The sequence below is a fragment of the Stegodyphus dumicola genome, chromosome 6 (genome assembly GCF_044657685.1).
Source record: "Stegodyphus dumicola isolate Sdum_Otavi_A_Nest chromosome 6, ASM4465768v1".
Taxonomy (NCBI): Eukaryota; Metazoa; Arthropoda; class Arachnida; order Araneae; family Eresidae; genus Stegodyphus; species Stegodyphus dumicola.
In genome coordinates this window covers 76,642,761-76,648,760 of record NC_140773.1, presented here as the reverse complement: position 1 = coordinate 76,648,760, position 6,000 = coordinate 76,642,761, and the positions used below count along the sequence as shown (strand labels likewise).

At 29.7% G+C, this 6,000-nt stretch overlaps 1 protein-coding gene across 2 annotated transcripts in view; it reads left to right on the top strand.

Moving 5' to 3' along the window:
* The first annotated feature begins 2,248 nt into the window (after positions 1–2,248).
* The window catches only part of msps (msps cytoskeleton-associated protein 5), a 42,349-nt gene continuing 38,597 nt past the window's right edge, over positions 2,249–6,000 (top strand). For both annotated transcript variants that reach the window (XM_035366498.2, XM_035366497.2), the window contains exon 1: positions 2,249–2,492. The gene's annotated coding sequence lies outside the window, so the exon portion shown is untranslated. The remainder of the gene's footprint in view (positions 2,493–6,000) is intronic.

Below are 6,000 nucleotides of genomic sequence, written 5' to 3'. Positions count from 1 at the left end.
CTGCATTGTACGAGGAAATACAACATTTTTTAATTAGAATTGTAAAAAATTAACTATCTACACAAAATTCGTAACACTATTTTCGGCGATTGTTTAACGCTTAGATATTGTGGAGAATACTGTTTTGGAGATCAGATTTTTGCATTTAGTTATGGATTGCTCTAAACCTGCTGTTAGTGATGTTGTAAATAAGTATCGAGAGATTTAAAAGGAAAATTTAAGGTGGGAGTTTTTAAACAAGCGTAAAACTTTAGGAAAGCTAGGCATTCCAAACAGATATTTTATGTATGAATTAACAAGAGAGTATGAACGTTTTAGAGGATTTTTGATGGATTGTGGATTATTGAAGGATAAAACTTGTTGTGAAAAATGTAAGATACCATGCAAAGGTACCTTACATTTGGAAAAGCCAAGCAAAGGTGAGATTTTCCGGCATTGTTTTTGAAATTACATCCTTTTAACCTTAATCATTTTCATTAATGATTCCTTAACCTTTTCCCGTTAGCTCGAAAAACAGTTGTGTACCTTTACTGGGGGCTCTTGGCTCAGCGGTTATGGAAAGGGGGAAAAATTATCGAATCGAGTCCTTAACGAGTGGGTGATTAGTGTTCTTTTGTCGGCAGGCAGGCAAACGCTCAGGATTTCCTTTCAATCTAGTTCCAACGCTTAAGGCGTTAGAATGCGGGATGTACTCTAATCGCTCTCACACTGCAGGTAGATGAATACAGTTTTCCCAAGGGAAAAAAAAAAAGTATTATTTTACCTTCAAATGAAATGTATGCTATAACTAGAAATTTTGTTCTAAAAAGTGTTCCATTTTACGATTAAAATAATTTTTTAAACTTGCACCTATATTATGTACTAAAAAACTAGCGAAGTAATCAGTGTTAAATATATTCACTTGTCGTCGTATCGAAAATTCAGTAATTTAACATATTCAAACATTTCCTTCAAACAATATATGCATTTTCATTTTAATAGCATTATTATTCTGATGTTGAAAAGCAAATTAAATAGAGTTTATTTATTACAAGTGCCATTTAAAAAGCATTTTCGGATTCCAAAATGAGTGTTAATACTTTTACATCTCTGGTAATATTCATTCCCGGAGAAATAGAATTTGCTCACTGCGTTTGTACTGCACTAAATTATTATTGAACAACGCCAGCACTAAATTATTAAATATATAGTATATATATAATAACTACTTTATATTTATACTATATATAAATATATAGTATAAATATAAAGTAGTACACATCAGAGTTGATCTACCTTTACATCAGGGATATAAGATGTTTAATTTATTTAATCGCTTTATAGTTTTTGGTTCAAGAAAGAAATGCAGATGCAGACCCTGGAGATGGAAAGGGAACAGTTGTTCGATGATTTATATTGCTACTCCATTTTTTCTTTGAATGCAAAATTGCATATACAGGAACGCATTGAAATTTCAAAATGTAAACATCTTTGTCGAATGGCGAAATATTTCTTCAGTTTTTTATGATCTACATTTTCAGAATGCTAAAATCGCCTTTGAGGTGTCAAACTGTTAAGCGAAATTTTCAGATCTCAAGCTAGTTACTGTTGCTTTCTATGGAAGTAATGAAGCTGTGAATGAAGATTCGTACTGAGTTAATGAATATTAATGAAGATTCGCACTGAGTATTAAATTCAGGGAACTAAAAAGTAGTACACATCTGAATTCCTGTATACATGCTTAGTATTCCAATATCTTGTTGATTCCCTCCAAAACACGATTCTCACGTAAAATTAATTACTTTCTAAACACTACAAGTTACTGAGAGGTTAAGGCCGTTGAATGCTGGTAGTCAGACATAGGTTTGACGTTAGGCGATCGAGCTGGCCGCATGGTTGGTTTTCGTTAGGGTTTTTACTTTTTACAAATTATGTTAAAATATTATTTTGTATTTGCGCATAAACGAAAGTTTAATTTGAGAAAACAAAAAAGAAGATGAATTCTAGAAATGAAAAAGGAAATTTAATTTGATCAAATAAAATGAGAACAAATTAAATTTTCTTTATTTTTTTTCTGTAGCTATTAACAACTCGTAATTTAATATCATTTTCTAATATTTAAATCAGAAATGCTTTCTGATAAATTAACCATTTACAGAAAGAGAGGAAAAGTGAAAAGGTATATCTGTATCTATCTATACAACATAAATAACCCATAGAGGGTGTGATAAGCATCATCTCAGGAAAGACAGAATGCCAGAAAGTTTTTGTCTCAAATCTACGTCTGTCTGGATAAGCAGCGCCAACTCTCTGTTATTATAAAAATGAATGACGGTTAGCGCTGTCAAGTTTATCGGCGAAAATCTGGCAATACTGATTAATGCAGTTCAAAATTATTCTTTTTTAATAAGGTAGCAGCTAGTATAATATTGTAGTATATAAACACGATTATTAATGTTACTGCCTGAATTCTTTTAAGAATTTTGGAATTTTTTCACTTGGCAACTCACTAAGTAAGCAATTTTCTTTGCAAATTATCACTCCCAGCTTTTTATTGTCAAGATGAAATGAACCGTATACATATTTTACAAATAAATATGTTTTATTTGTGTACTTTCTGTTTGTATATATCAGTTTTTGATTCTTTACGATTTTTTCTTACTCATCGTTCTTGTATATATCATGACACTGAGGCATTGTAGACGGGCGGCTAATTGGTTTCTAACTTGGCATCTGTGAGCTAAATTTAAGTATGTGCCATGCATACTCATTTAAATGCAGTATACATCGTACCTTAAATTTAAGAATTGTTTAAGAAATGTATTTTGTATATTTGAGAGGTGAACAAACCTTTTCTGAGCATGTCCAGTTATATGTGGCAATATACCATATCAGGATAGTATACCTTATTCGTGGAAATGAGTATGAAGTTATTCATTGACAAATTAAATCGAAATTGTATAGCCACTTTTGCGAAAAGCATGTATGAACAATTGTGTGTAGATGTCACTTTATTGAAAATGCTGAATTAAAATGTTTTATATTTAAGTTTTAATATTCTCTAAAATGATTAGTGAAAATACATATTTCTTGATTTAAGAAATTAGAAATGAAAGATTAGTTTACAACGAATTTACATTTTGTATTGGGATGACTTTTCAGTGAAAAAAAAGTTCTGAAGTTCTATCTAAAGGAACACTTCAGAAATCATGATAAATGGTGGTTAATTTATGAAATATCAGTTAAATAGTACTTTTGTTGTATTGAATGGATCTGTGAGACTTAGAAAGGGATTCTGACATGGATGCTGTGTGATCTGTTCATGTGTATGTAAATGAAGTTATCTAAGGACTTGTATGGGACATTAATTTGGATGCTAATTTGTCTATCAAAGCAGTATTATTCTTGTGTTTTTCATAATTTAGAGTCCAATTTCTCTAATAAGTATTGAGGAGATCAAAGAGGCTATTAGTGGTCAAAGGGGCATTTGAAAGTGAGGGGTTTAAGGACATACTTGAAAGATTTGGTTCCTTAAATATTTTTGAAGTAAACATTAAACAGGCTTTTGATTATGCAAATATAGCAATCATGCATTTTTACAATATTATCAATCAACCCATCACATAATCTTGGTTTGAAGTTGGGGGTTCATTTTTTACTCCAAGGAAATAAAAATTATAAATTGTTAATATAATATTCTAAAAACATGCTTATGAATCCATATTTGCAATGCTATCCTGAATATGTAAATTGCAAGTTCTTGAAATATATGCTCATGCATGTATTGGGATAAGAATTTGTTCATTATTGCAAATGCTTTAAGAAGTCTTTAATTGTTAGCATTTTTTTTTAAAAATATTATCTGGTGAGGTTAAATAAATATTTCGATGCAATAAATGCCTCTTAACGTCAAGTGTTTTGAGTTAATACGTCTTTTGGTTTTCCCCATGTATAACATAAATATGAGCCAGTATCTTAAAAAATTCCTGTATAAAAGCATCTTTTCCCTTAGGTACATAGCTCCTGTATGCCTTGGCTAAATCAAAGTCCAAATTCAATCAGTGCCTACAGCTTACATTCTAAAAACATCTAATATTGCATATGGTATTGAGTGACAAAATGCTGGAAAACAATGTTCTGCAGTACTTTATAAGTAAATATCACTAAGTGTTTTGAGGTGATCTTTACTGTATAGTCACTGGTAATTAGGCAGTAACTTAATAAGGAAGGTTGTTGGCTGGTAGTTCAAAAATGATCTCTGTTTCAGATTGCTGACAGTAACCTAAGAATTTAGTTTTTCTTAGTATATTTATGTAAAAATCAGTATCCTGAAAGGGGATAAATAAATAACAAATTCTGCAATACTTTATACCATTTTGTATATTTTTTGTGTTGTGTACATCGAGTTTTCTTGTACTTTATGACTTCAGTCCTGATAACAAGAGAGTACAATAATAATTGTCTGAATTTTAAAATGATGAATAATTATGAAAATCCCTTTGATACTTTGAGTGAAAAATTACTGAGGAGGTATTATAAATCATGGTTTTTAGTATTTTTAACCATTTCTATTTTTTCTGTTTAAAACAGTGTTTATATTTTATGTGTTATTTCATAATATTTTGTGATACCGATGATCCATTTATAAATTAGCATTTATTGTTTTTTCTTTTTGCAAATATCTATTAAAATTCATTTCATTATTTTTACATTAAATAAATAATCTTAACTCCAGCATTCGTGATTTTGCTATGGTGCTAGCAAAATATTATTTTCATATGTAGTTATTTGTATTACTCTGTGGAATCATATATTTTCTCCCCTTAAAATTCTGAATATAAATTTGTGTAAGTTTCAGATTTGAAGTGTTTTAATTACAATTAAATAAAATAGCGGGAAAAGTAGCGTGAAACAAGTAAAGCAGAAAAGTGTCTTGCCAGAGCAGTGATATGGATGAGGCAGTTGCCTCAGTAGGAAAAATGCCAAATTTTCTCTGGAAATTTAGAAATTTTTAAAAAAGAAATTACGATTGCTAAGTTTCAACTTTGGATCACATCAAGACAATACAACAATTTTGTGTTACACAGTCCATCTGAATTAAGAGAAGGATTAATAATAATTTTTCCTTAAAAGTGCTGAGATTTCAATGCTATATATAGTACAAAGTCTGAGATATGGACTCGTAAGGATTTCAGCATTTCTGTATTTGGGACTTTTTGAGTTATTAGAACATCAGTTTAAATCTAGTTAGATGACAAATAGAAATTATAAAATTAAAAATATGAAACAGTGATATAAAAATATGAACAGTGATTAAAAATATAAAATAATGAAACATTTATGATCTAAAGGGAATCAAAATATTTTTAAAAAAATCTTCACTCTTTATTTGTTTGCTTTATTAAAAATTTCTTTTAATATGAGTTATTTAATTTTTTTTGGGGGGATAATACTTTTATTTTAATTCTATAGATAGATATAATTTCTTGTTCAGTTTCAAAGTTCCATTTGTTCAAGATTTGCAAGAACTAACCATTCTCCTTCCTCCTAATAAATTTAAAATAAAACAATTTTACATCTAATATTCCAAAGTGTCATGTTTGTTTTCAAAATCCATAGAACTGCTACAAAAAAGATCAGATGGTTGTCACTCTTACAATGACAAACCATGAAAGAAAGATGACAATTGAGGCTTAGTTCTAACAATACTCCCACCTTTTGGTTTATGACACATACTTAATAAATCGAAACAATATATAAAAAATACTGCCCATACAAATATTAGGGCTAAATAGTAAATAAAAAGAAAATTAAGTTCTTAAATTTCTACACTAAAATGACTCAAGTAGTGTTCAGGTAAGAACCTAGATGGGATTTTAATTTGTCATCCGCCTCTCGTCACAACAGTCTTAATGTCCTTTGATAAATCTGGAGCTGTATTATTCTTTGGTAATTTTGGGACTAAATTGGGTAAAAGTTTACAATTGGGTGCCCCTTGTTTTTTGGCGATTCTTTTTTGAC